This window comes from Hermetia illucens, chromosome 2 (genome assembly GCF_905115235.1).
Source record: "Hermetia illucens chromosome 2, iHerIll2.2.curated.20191125, whole genome shotgun sequence".
NCBI classification, from domain to species: domain Eukaryota; kingdom Metazoa; phylum Arthropoda; class Insecta; order Diptera; family Stratiomyidae; genus Hermetia; species Hermetia illucens.
This window is the reverse complement of record NC_051850.1, coordinates 66,205,432-66,219,834: the sequence shown is the minus strand read 5'-3', so window position 1 is coordinate 66,219,834 and position 14,403 is coordinate 66,205,432.

The following is a 14,403-nucleotide window of genomic DNA, read 5'->3' as shown; positions in this document are numbered from 1 at the left end:
ATGGTCGAAATTCTTTAAGGTGGATAGTACCATGCGTTCGAAGAAAAATGCTCGATGGAATGGTTGCTCTATTTTTTTACCGTCGTAGAGTTCTAGGGTTTTTCGTGAATAGTATCAACAAGCTTGAAAGTCTGCCATTTGGTCTTGATACGACCTGATTGTTCTAGATTCTTCAGATATTCGATATGAGTATCGCTAGCAACTACTTTCGATTCGGAGCCTTAACATTTTAAAATAAACTTAGAAATCACTGCTTAAATAAATTAATTGATATAAAATTAAGGAATAATTATCGAGACTCTCTCAAAGTTAAAATTTTACAACTTTTCAATAATTCGTTTAGCTTGGCTGAAAATCAATCGTCAACTCCACTTTTTAAACTTCAATTATTTTTCACATTTCATTTCCAAGCCTACTCCACCACGGAGAACACCGGGCATCTGACAGTCGAATTAACAACATTCGAAATAAATTTAAATTTAGCCCTGCTGCGCCACAGGCATGTTATTAACATAGTATGCTGATCCCAAGCCCAGGTAAAGGAGGAGGGTTTGAGACAACGTTCTCTCCAATGTCGATACAAATAAGATGATCGGATCGAGTAACCAGCCCAGGAAAAATGCTAGGACGTCCACCTCAGTCGACGCGGCAAGACGGGCCCCGGTGCTGTCGAGAAATGGGCAAAGATTCTTGATGTATGAGTGGCATCAGGGGGTAAGTAAGTTAGTCTGAAGAAAACAAATACGATGTCGAGAAAGATGCCTTCTGCCAACTTCTCGATGGAAAGGGTTGTCACGTGCCTGCTGACGACTATATCATCACTGGGGTCATGTAGGTGAAAATGCAGACGGTAAAAGGTGCCATGGGGGAAAGGGGTTCGGAGCGCGCAATGAGGATGACGATCGTATAATCGATTTTGCGGACACCTATGACCTTGTACTTATGAATACATGGTTAATCAAACGATTGTCTCATCTTCCGACATTTTATAGTGGGAACAGTAATCGACTATATCTCATAAGATGCCGACATTTTACCACTGTCACTGATTGCAAAGCCGTTCTCTATGAGATCATCGCACCTCAACATCGGACATTGATTGCCGTTCTGCGAACTAAGCCACTTTTAAAACAGTGTGAGCAACGCACTGGCCCACCGCGTATTAAATGGTGGCGATGGCAGACCTTCGGACAGCTGTTAGTCTTCCCCACTCCATATGGTCCCTAAGCTAAATGGCGAATGGCGCCCATGTGGGGATTACAGAAACCTAAACGCACAGACTGTTCCAGACCGATACCTTATTCCGCTCATCAACGATTTTGCGCATCATCTCGCAAACTGCCGCATCTTTTCGACCTTGGATTTAACCAAGGCGTATCATCAACTCCCTGTAGCTCCAGAAGACATTCCAAAGATGGCAATATGCACACCCTTGGGACTCTCCGAGTTCACACGGATGACTTTCGGGTTGTTCAGGTTTAGTCATTCGGTCCTGCGAAACCTCAACTTCAGTTTCGTGTATTTGGATAATGTTTTGGTCACTTCTTCCACTGAGTCCGAGCACTTAGCCTTTCTCGAGTGCATTTTTCAACGTCTCCTTGAGGCCGGTTCAGTCCTAAACGTTGATAAATGCAAATTTCTTTAAACACAGGTCAGATTCATCGGCCACTTCATTTCCCCTGACGGAATACAGCCCGACCCAGACAACGTGCAAGCAATTACAAGTGTTCCGCGTCCGAAAGCTGTGAAGGATTTGCGGAGGTTCTAGGGCATGCTAAACTTCTATCGTCGTTTCCTGCCCAAAGCTGCCCAACACCAATCCGTTTTGAACGGGTACTTGTCTGGCCCCAAAACAAAGGACACACAAGAGATTGTGTGGTCTGAAGAGACTGCCCGCGCGTCTGATAAATCCTTACAACAACTGGCTGATGCTACACTCGCGGCATTTTCTCGACAAGATGCACCCCTAGCCGTTTTTGTTGATGCCTCTAACATTGCATTAGGTGCTGCTCTTCACCAAAAGGTGAATCAAGTCTGGGAGCCGTTGAGTTTCTTCTCCAGACAGTTAAACCCCGCTCAACGGAACTACAGCACCTACGATAGAGAACTGCTCGCTGCATACTTGAGCATTAAGTACTTCCGCTTCTCCCTAGAAGGCAGGCCGTTCACAGTGTTTACGAACAATAAGCCTCTCACGTATGCTTTGAAACAAAAGCCTGACAAAGCGTCCTCTCGTCAGCTTTGACACCTGAGCCTTATAAGCCAGATCACGTCTGACATACAGCACGTGTGCGGCAAGGACAACATAGTTACTGATGCTTTGTCACTTGTCTCCGAGGTTAACATCCCCGCCTGACTCGACTTCTCGGCTATCGCCAAGGCGCAGGTAGATGGCGCAGTACTTTAGAGTCTCAACCCCAAATACAAATTTCGGGAATTGCCCGGCTCGAACCTCTCGCCCTGCTGCGAAGCCTCGGGGACCTCGGCCATACATTTCGGCCACCTTTCGCAGGGAAGTGTTCCACGCAGTTCGCGACTTAGTGCATCCAGGCATCAGAACAACAAATCGGCTAGTCACCGAGAAATACTTCTGGCCCTCCATGATCGAGGATGTCGACTACTGGGCCAGAGAGTGCATCGCTTGCCAGAAGTGCAAGGTCACCAGGCATGTAAAGAAACAAGTGGGCTCATTTCTCCGCACTACCAAGCGGTTCCACACCTTACACCTCGACATCGTAGGCCCTTTGCGAGACTCGCACGGTTTCAAGTATTGCCTTCCAATCATTGACAGGTTTACGCGGTGGCCTGAGGCAATACCTCTGAAAGACATTGCGGCGCAATCTTGTGCCGAAACCCTCTGTCGAGAGTGGATCTCTTGCTTTGGCGTACCTGCAGTGATCATCACTGACCAGGGAATGCAATTTGAGTCCACCCTTTTCTCGGAGTTAAGCGGACTCCTGGGATTCAACCGCCAGCGGAGTACGGCCTACCACCCGCAATCCAATGGTATGCTGGCGCGTTGGCACCGGACGTTGAAAGCCGCCATTGTGGCTCACGACAATCCGTCCTGGACTCAGGTCTTGCCTCTCGTCCTACTTGGCCTCCGAACAACCCGCCGAGAGGAATTTGCTGCCAGCCCCGCGGAGCTGGTGTACGGGGAGAACCCAAGACTCCCAAGTGATCCGGTCTTCGACAAGAGATCGGGTCTGGCAGACTCGGGATTGCTGTGCCTGCTGAAAGACAATCTCCACCGCCTTAAAACTACACCTCCCACCTGACGCACATCCGTACCTGCATGTGCTCCGCGGCTTCTTCGACGATGCTGCCGCCACCGTCTTTGCCGCTGCCGACGTTGCCATTGCCAACATTGCTCTTAACGCTGATGTTACCGATGATGATGAAATGCCCGATTCGATTGCTCCGAGCACTGTGATGGACATTAAGGAACCTGCCTCAGATTTCTTACGTACTCAATTAAAACTTGATTGCCATGCGGTTTCAAGTTTTGCTTCTAAGTGAGCGATTGGAAACGGTTTCCTTCAACGTTTCTTGAGCGAGGGCGTTCACCCCAGTCGACGCGGCAGGACGGTCCTTGGTCCTGTCAAGAAATGGGGAAAAGCATGAACGGCTCCAGGACGTAAGTAAATTAGACTAAACAAATCAAATATGTGTCTGCACGCTAAATATTGACATCCTTACTGGAAAGACCCTTCGGAAAAGTAGCATCGATGTCAGCGCTCTACAAGAAACCCGATGATCTGGTGTCAAAAGTTGCGATCTAAAAGACGAAGATGGTAAACATCGTTCTAAACTTCTGTATTTGGGTAGCCCACACACTCAATATAGTGTTGACTTTGCCATCTTAGAGGGTTTTCGTGATGCCATTAGAGAAGTCGAACGATTTGATGACCGGTTGAACTCATAATTATAACAGCTGTTCGCACTATTCATTTCTTCACCGCGTATGCACCTCAGACAGGTCGACCTGATGCTGAGAAAGATGCATTCTGGCAAATTCTCAATACAAAAACCTGTAAAGTGCTCTTGATGACTATACCATTACAGGCGACCGCAATGGTCATGTGGGTGAAAAAGCAGATGGCAACAGATGTCATGGGGGAAAAGGGTCTGAAGCACGCAGGGTGGCGAGCATATAGTTGATTTTGCCCACTCACATGAGCCTGTAATTATGAATACATGGTTCATCAAACGATTGTTTCATCTTCCTACATTTTATAGTGGGAACAGTGAAACGCAAATCGACAATATTCTCATAAGCCACAGATATTTTACCACCGTTAAGTGGTGGCAATTTCGTGGGAAGAAAGAAGAAATGATCTCATTTACGCGATTACCCACTATTATGAATATGGAAGAATCGTGGCATCAAGCTAAAGACACACAAACCAATCTCGTGGTCACCAGGCCAGGTAAACGGTTCTTCAACCGAGATATCTGGCTTTGGAATGATGGTGTTTAAATAAAGGTCCGTGAAAACAAATCGCCTCTACCATAATTAAAATGTTGGCCAATTGACAAATTTACAAGAATGCCAACCGAGAAGCAAAGAAGCCGCGACGGATAAATGACGAGAACATTTCGAGCAGATTTTATCGGAAGAAGAATTGGTTCATCCTCGACTTCCGCCATAATTGCCGACATTTGGACCAATTCTATCTGTCAGAGACACTAAAGTCGAGGAAGCAATAAAACGAATGAAATCTAGGATAGCAACAGGACCTGACAACATCTCATCTGAGGTCTGGATTGGGTACCAGCTCTAATACTGTGGTTTAGTGAATTTTTATATCGTTTCATTGAGGTAGGTCGATCATCATCTGAATGGCAAGAAAGTACCACAGTTCAAATATGGAAAAAGAAATGCAGTCGAACAGAATGTTCAAATTACGTCCGATCCGGTCCATGAAGGATTGTGAATGCATTCTTGACCATCGCGAAATCGCTAAAATACCCGTGAATCAAACCGGATTTGTCAAGAACTGAGGAACTACTAACAAAATACACGCCCCGCGTTTTAAATTGCATCTGCAATCTGGAGAAGGTGTTTGTTCGTGTGCCACACGGTCGTCTAGTGCCCTATACGCTGCTATATGCAGATGATGTTTTCCAGGCGTCTCGAAGCAATAATGATCTCGAGCAACTTGTCCAAAAACGGAATGATCGCGTCATACAACACGGTCTTAGATTGAAACTGAATTTTTGACTCAGATACTATCTGTCTGGAAAATCTAAACAAGTCGCGAAACCGAAAGCTGGGCGCTTCAGGTATGAAAGGTTTTGTTTGCTTCTTCTGTGAGTATATTTGTGTGTAGAACTATTCCATTTGTACGAAGCCCCTTATGTATATGCATTTAGCATGTCAGATTTAGTACTTCGGGTTGTAAATTTAAACGGTAAAGACAACTTTAAGGTACTGCAACTTTGCAACTAATAGTATGATTTTGATCAAACTTGGGGATAATATGCTTCATGTTATATTTTTTATTACTACCAACTTTTATAACTCTGGAATAAACTTAAGGGGGGTTTACTCAATTTTCCTAATATGGAGAGTATTTTGAGGCCTGGGCACCATATAGAGGCAGCTTCAAGAATTTTTTTCAGATTTTTCGGTTGGATAGTTTCTGAGAATGGGCCCGTTAAAGAAATCATCAATTTCCACCCCTCCCACTCCCTGCCTTTCTAACAAATCTCAAAACTAAGTCCGGCTTCGAAAAGTACTAATTCAGACCTTTCATTTGATACACCACATGACTATATTCGGTGAAAAAAATGTTTACACAACCCTTGTACATATATGGGGACCCCTCTAAATCTCAACCTAAATGGATATCACTCACTGCATGTCTGGGCGTTTACAGTTCACCTTCTCACCAAATTTTGTGGCAATCGGTATAGCCGTTTCTGAGAAAAATGCGTGTGACTGATAGACAGACAGACAGACAGACTTCTACGGAAAGAGCTGTCCATGTTTCCCAATGCATCCCCAAAGCGTGTGACGCGTCCATGCCTAGGAGGTGTTCATTCCCCAGTAGAGGACCAAACTATTGGTGGAATACTGAATTGGCCAGCCTTCAATCAGCCTGTCACAGAGCCAGAAGAGCGGCTCAGAGAGCGATAGGCAGAATCGACCAAGGGCAAAGAGAGCGCGTCTATAAGGAAGCCCGCAAAACCCTCAAGCTCGCCATTCAACGGAACAAGAAGAAAAGCTTTAAGGAGCTCTGTTCAGAAGCGGACATCAACCCGAGGGGGAGCGTTTATGGAATCGGAATGGAATGGGGTGATTCAGAGTACGATCAGCTCCGATCTCTTGTTAAAAATTATCCAGGGGTTATTCCCACAGCGAGAGGAGGGCATAGACAGCTTCCAGCGACCTCTGAACGACACGGCAATACCGCCAGTCACAAGTGACGAGCTGCTGGAGATCTGCGCTAGGATAGGAGATAACAAAGCTCCGGGTCTGGATAGCGTTCCGAATAAGGCCCTTAAGCTTGCCGTGAAATCCAGACCGGACATTTTCGCTGAGTGTATGTCCGAAGCGATATTTCCTGCATCATGGAAACGACAAAAGTTGATGCTACTACCTAAGGCTGGCAAACCTCCAGGTGAGCCAACCTCCAACGGACCTATTTACCTATTTGTCTCTTGGACACTGTGGGCAAAATGCTAGAGCGAGTAATCTATAATAGATTACTGCCGGTTGTTGAGAGCCAGGGAGGTCTCTCAGATCGGCAGTATATGTTCCGTAAAGCCAGATCAACCATTGATGCCATCAAAATGGTTACTGGCTTGGCCGAAGATGCAATCCACGGGCAGTACTAGAAAATATTGCATAGTAGTAACCCTGGATGTGAGAAATGCATTCAATTCGGCTAATTGGAACCTAATACGGGAATCTCTGGCGAAGATTGGTATTTTGGCTTATCTTACAGCTATTGTCAACAGCTATTTACAAGAACGGAGGCTTTGGTATGACACTGATGACGGACCCCAGAAGTACGCTGCGGGTGTCCCACAGCGCTCCGTACTGGACCCACTGCTGTGGAACATCATGTACAACGATGTACTTAAACTTCCCATTCCGATGGAAGCCACGGAGACTTATATTCTGAGTTATACTCATGCGAAGAGATCAGTGCTGTTAAGGGTTGGCTAGAGAGTTCTGGTCTGACATTTGCGGAGGAAAAACGGAAGCGGTCCTCATCACCAAGCGCCGTAAAATAAATTTTGCCTGTATTCAAATTGGGAGTCATATCATCACTTCTAAGGCTGTCATCAAATACTTGGGAGTGATAGACGGGAAGCTTAGCTATAAGCGACACGTGCAGTAAGCTTATAATAAAGCATCCACTGCAAGTGTGGCCCTGACAAGGATGATGCTGAACGTGGGAGGGCCACGGCAGGCTTCCAGGTTGCTTATAACTAGGGTATTGAGTTCGATCCTGCTCTATGCAGCTCCAGTTTGGGGAAAGGCATTGCAGGTTGCATTTAACGTTAACAAACTGAGTTCAGTCTACAGAAGAACAGCCCTAAGGGTGTGCTCGGCATTCAAGATTGTCTCAGATGATGCAGCATTCGTCATCTTTGGATTGATGACATCTTGGCAGATGAGATGACGAATATATATAATGCGAAGTCCATCTATCCTTTATCGCAGACGAAGAACGTCGAAAGGGAGAGATCTCCAAATAGATCGCAAAAGCGTTGGAAACGCTCGGGGAAGAGTCGGTGGACACACAGGTTCATCCCTGCCATCAAGGGTGGTTTTCACGGGACATGGAGGATATCGCCAGTACCTGTTCAGGTTTAAACTAGATACCTCACCCTATTGTCCAAACTGTGATGGAGTCCCAGAGGACCCAGAGCATATATTCTTCCACTGTCCAAGGTTTGTGGAGGAAAGGAGGAACCTAGAGGAGACTCTAGGAGAGGTGCTCGTACCAGAGAATCTGGTGGGAAGAATGTTAGTATGTTAGGAAGACTGGGATGCGATCAGCTCCACGGTGGTATCTATCCAGAGCAAACTGTGAAAGACAGAGGAGACTAGAAAAGCGCGGTTATGTACGCCGCGTAGAGACGAAAGGGGACCAAGCTAAAATGACTCCGCCTCGTGATGTAATACCGTGCGGTGGTTCCACGGGGCTTGGGGGAGTCGAGGGTGGTTTTATTGGGTAAGAATCTCACGTGCTGGCGTGTCCAGGTCAGTGCCTTTTGAAGATTTCCACCTCCTCAAAAAGAAAAAAAAACAAGCAGACAGACATTGAACCGATTTTAATAATGTTTTGTTGAAAAATGCTGAATGTGAACCTATGTATTTAAAATATAGACTTTAAAATACATCCCATATCGGTTTCTGTCTAAATTAAGAAGAGACTCTCTTCAATTATATATATGTATAGAATTAGAACGCTTTGCAGGAGCACGTACAAAAAAGTTTGGAGCGAATTGTACTATTATCTACAAAATTATACGAGATCAAACTTGAGCAATGAATGTCAGTGTTAAGTCGGTCAGTGTTATTCTGACATATTAAATGCATGGGAACTGTAAACTGTATAACGAAATATCTTATATACATTACACAAAACCTTTCAGACTTGAAACGAAGAGCGTCCGGTATCCGTCTTATTATAAATAGGCTCAATTGCTCAATGAAACGAAAAGATTGTTTAGAGGCAACAGGTAAGGAAGAGGGGGAGGAAGGGAGCAACTGGCTCCCGAAATATCGATTTTTGCAAATAAAAACAATAGGGTTGTCCGTAATGAGAAAGCAAGGTTTTCGTTTCATTGGAACACAGGAGAACTAAAAATTTCAACACTGCAAACCATATTCTGTCCGGTGCAGCAACCATTGGAGGATTTCAATTGACCAGTGCTATGCTACATGTTATATTATTTTTCGTGCTGACTATGTGTTATTGTTATTATAAATTATATGGAATAGTACGTTGAGTTATATGCACGCCCAAGAGTTACGAGCAAAAAATTTACATAAGAGAACAGCAATTTAATACCCAAAGCTGCCCGCTTCCGACCTGGGGCTGGTTGTTGTCTATTATCTTGGGAATGATGCTTCCGCAGATCGAAGAAAGGCAACTTTCACTCCCAACAAATAATAAAATTAAATAAATTATTCAACATTTCGATCCTCAATTTGCAACTGATCGCGCATCAGTTAATTTAAAACGTCATTTGAAACTGAATATCCTGATTAAAGATTATTCTCCGGGCGATAGGACAAAATCTACAATAATAAAGAAATATCGAACTTTTCTGAGAAAAATTCGACCCTAGTTAGAATAGCATCTAGTATACCTGTTTCCCACTTCAAACCTTTCTACAAGCTTCAAGCTTCAAAGGAAAATGTACATAGGGAAATGCATAGAGGCTTTTCTACTGCTAGATGTTGGCCTTGCTGAATGTTAAGAAACAAGGACGTCCCTTATACGCAGTGTATGCAGACCGATTGGAATACAAAGATACATTGGCTGCGTTGGGTGTGAGACCAACTACTCATTTTGGGTCCAGGTTTCGTGGCTAACATTCGAAGGCGAATTTTTATCTTGAACTGGTCCAGAGACTGTAACTGACTAGCTTCGGCCTCTGAGCGGTCCATGAACTCGGAAAACGTTGGCACCAATGAACCAAAGTTTATCTCTTCTTGTCGGATTTGCATTTGTATCAAAACAATTACGACCATTGAGGCATGGCTCTTGCTATTGATTATGCTAATGCCGGTGAGTAATGGCGTTAGACCATGTTGCTGAGATATTGTTGTTCTCCTATTGACTTCCTGGTTCAACACATTCCACTTACATTATTTCATTACTTCGCGCTTTGTACCTAATGACAATGTTCCCAGATGATTCAGTCAGTTGGTTCGTTGTTGTAGTTATTGTCAGAATAGTTGATTAATGTTCAGGTTCTTACGCAACTTTGAAAACATATTCCTCCAAATGAGTTTATTTTAGGGAAGGTTGCTTATATTTTCAAAGATGTATTATGTTTTAAACTACGTAAAAAGATAACTATGGTTAACTGCACCTTCTAAAAGCAGAGTTAAAGAGTTGCAATGAAGGAGAAAAACCTATCCGCGGGGTGTTACTTGCTACTAGAATCTTAGCCGAGTGCACCTCTTTTCTTTACCAAGTGAGTAATAAACCTTCTAGGCATCTATTCTTAAGTATAGTTGTAAGTAGAAAGTGAGCAGTAGGTTGTATTTAGTGGAAACTATTCCTGGAATAAAAGGCATTACTTGTAATAAAGTTAGGACAATTTTCCAGATTGCAGCGAACAGAAAAATCAACTTGAAGTTGATGAAAGTGTATCTGTTCTTTATTTCGAGTTGCTGCTAATGTATGAGCAAAAGCTGGGGATTCCCTTTTATGAGAAATAAGTACCTATTGTAAGGGGGCTCTGTTAGTGTGGCCGGTAAACATTTTATTGAATAATTCGTCAAAAATGGTATATTTCTGCATTTTTTGAATCATTCTGTGCAAGAGTTGCAGGACGTCTAGGAAAATTGGAATTTAACGCACTACTTTAAATATCTTTGCTCTTTCCGTCGAATTCTCCACAATGTTAATGTGGTAGATTGTGATCATAATACAATATATGTATAATGAACTTTGGAATCAGGATGCACAAAATGAACATCCAAAGTGAATATTATTAAATACAGGTACTTTCTAACACGTCATTGCTAAAAAATAAAGATTGAAGACCTCCACTTTGGAGACCGTTGAAAATTTCTCCTATCTAGGGTCGAAAACCACACCCGATAACAGCTATGACGATGAAATCCGCGCACGGTTGTTGGCGACCAACAGACCTTATTTCAGTTTACAAAAGCTGTTTCGCTCGAAGACAATAATCTTGCCAGTCCTTATGTATTCTTCAGAGACTTGGATTTTTAGCAAAAAGAACTGCAAACTGTTGGCCGCGTTGGAGGGACGAATCCTCCAAAGAATTTTTGGCCGCCTACATGAGGATGGACGATTCCGTAGCTGCGGTGGAAGGTCACTTATTCCATATGGATGAGGGTGATCTAGGCCGGAAAGTCTATAAGGACAATATCTATGGTGGAAAAAGAAGACGAGGCAGACTCTGCCTGAGATGGAGCGATGGTTTAGGTCAAGACGCCAGACAGCTTTTAGGGATATCGAATTGGTGGACCTCAGCGCAAAGCTGGCATATCTAGAGTTCCTCACTAAGGCAGGCCTAGACCGGATACCGGTTGTTGCACCGTTGATAATGATGAATGAAGTTTGCGGGTAGTGATAGAAATATATGTATTCACAATACATACTATATGTTTACATATGTATTCTTTCCCGCACGAAGTAAACCGGAAATATGTGCACGATCAATTTATATACTTGCATGTATATAGGAAGGAATATGTTGGATTTTTAGCTACATACGGTTGGGAAAATGTGTGTAGTAGTTTTTCACATAAGATTAATATAACACCTTTATAATCGGTATTCTGACTTGTTTTTCTGTAAAGTCGTAGAGTGCAGCATTGTGCAGTATGTAGCATTCTTCTGCTCCGTTGCTAGCTTACATTTATCATCGAACCAGTCGGTCTGACTTTTTTATGACTGGAGTCAAGTATGTTTCTGACCGTGGCAATGAAAACATTGTTCAGGTGGTTGTGAAGATCATTTATTGATGCTTCATCTTCAGGGCCTCTGCTAGCTGCGTTTGTTGCAGCATCCATTTTCCTCCTATAGGTGCTATGGAGGATTGTGTTATGGATTACTTTTACTTTTACTCTCACCTAATGGTCAGAGAGTTTTCCCAGCCTATGTTGCCCCACAATAAATTTTGACATCCCTCAAGGCTGAGAGGTGGCGAAGTCCGATTTTCACATGGTCGATTTGGTTGAAAGTGGTCCCGTTTAGGGAGGCCCACGTATGTTTATGGACGGCTTTTATTTTTAAATTTGCTTCGCTTATGTTTTTAAAACCAATAACAGCAGGTTTCATGTTTTGGCTGGCGGGCGTTGTGTTATCAAATCAGTCCGAGACTCTCTTCGCGGTTCCGTAACTTTGGTTTTTCGTGCTCCCAACTTGGAAGATCAGTTCGTACAATTTGACCAGTTTTTAGGCGCGAGAGACCCGACTTCATCCATCTACTTCCGCAGCTTTTCCTTAAGAAAGAACACCCGACCCCTGATCGTCATGTGGAGGTGGAGATGGGGTTTGGTAATAGAGCTGTTGATGTTGGTTCAACCGTCGTTTCCCGGGTTTGTTGCCCCACTGTGTATACCAATCCACATTTTACCCTGGGGCCTTTACTATCCTTTGACGGCCGATTCATTTCATATTATGATCTTATGGCACGATCATAACCAGTCGGGAAACCGGAAGCTAGACGCACTCCCCGCCTTTCCAGCAAATATCTAAACTAAGACCGGCTTCGAAAAGTACTAACCGATACCTTTCGTGATACCCCACATGACTATATTTATTTTATTTTAAAAAGGATTACTGGACTATTAAAGTATAGTGTGACGCTGAGATTTGTACAGAACAGACGTTTCTACATATTAATATCGAATATAAAGCCCAAGTTCAGTTGAATAAATATCTAAAACAACATAAATACTTAAATTATACAATATACTTTAAAATTTAAAAATCAGCATTTAATTTGTCATCTGAGTTTTGTTTTTGAGATATTTTTCCAAAAAATTCGCTTTCGACTTTTAAGTTGCTTAACGAGAATGAGCAGCGAGCCGCCGACGGGTGGAGGGCTAGATCGGTCCCCCATCGCAAGGCCTACGGGCACTCAGATCAGCCATGGATTCCGTAACGAAGAGGACCCAGATTTCAAAAGAGCAAGAGTATGAATATCTTGGAAGGAGAAATGGCGGGGTAGCGAAGATTTAAAAACCCAAATATCATTATTAGTGGACTGCTAAACTTACGAAGCAACTAATGGTTGGGGAGGTGGGTCCTCTATCTCCAAAGGCAGGAAGAAAGTTGAGTCTTCTTCGAAGACTTCCGCAGTCATGGTGGAGTCTAGCTGTATGGAGGACATAGAAAACTATCAACCAGGTTGATGGTAACAAATGTAGCAATAACAGATCTGAAGAGGGAAAATTTCGTGAGTTTCTGCTTGATAAATAAAAAAAAAAAAAATTGGAAAACAAAAATAAAAATCAAGAAAAAAACGGAATTAATAACAAAATTAAAATAAGTAGGATTGAAAAATTAAAAAATGTTCCGACGGGAGCCACAAGTAACACCCTAAATAAAGAAAAGGGGAATGCGTATGAATTGGGTTTTAGAGATTTAGCCACTTTACGTAATGAGAGCGTAGGGCTCTCGAATTTTATTATAAATAAGCCGGAATACCGGAAGCTGGGCTCTTCAGGCATAAAGATTTTGTGTTCGTCTTATATGGCGAACTTCTGTCCTAAGCAAACAAGCATTGCTTGCACTGCACATTGACGCATACATATGTATATGTACAACGCCACTGATCAAAAGCTTCTCAATATTTTCTCTTTACTTACTACACAAAATTATATGTGTATATACCCAAATATATGTATTCCCATTTTTATTAGGTACTACCCGTAAACTTCATTGGCATATACAAATATATATGTCCGTGTCGTGTGATTGATGCTGATATAAAGTAAGTAAAAAAAATAAAAAAGTCGGGAAACCGAAAGCTGGACGCTTCAGGTACGAAAGGTTTTGTGTATTTCTTAGTGGGTAGCACGTACTATATGCATATATTATGTGAGAGTATCCACTTTCGGGTGATATTGACATTCATGGTCTTGAATTAGCAAAGAAGCAACAAATTTGGCGTATTATAACTTTGTTAGGAATAGCGCGATTTCCACTAAACTTAGTAAGATCAAGCTCTGTATTATAGCCTACATCACTGCAATATGCCGTGGTGCTAGGATGAACTTAAGGGGGTTTTGCAGCCAATCACTAAAAATTATAGCAATATAATGTTATCAATTATCGGTACGGAAGGTATTTCTAAGTCCAGGCACCATATAGTTACAGCCTAAATGAAGGGAATATAAAAGGAATATAAAGGGAAAATAAATTTGCTGGCCATTCAATCTAACAGCCGTAACTGCACCACATTATACAATTGATTCTAGTTGCATGAGCGGCATATCAGCACACAGTCAAGATGCAATATTATCATCGATTTGAGATAAAATGCTAGGATTCACTTGAGATGCATAGAGTCTGCGAACACACGCTATTTGGAATTCATTTCGAACCTTGCGGGAAATGCTTGACCTACCTCTGTTACAACAAGGGGCGGTAAAACGATGTACTTACCTAAACCGTTGTTATTTCGGAACAGAAGCGGTTGATGGCTGTAGTGGTCACTACGATT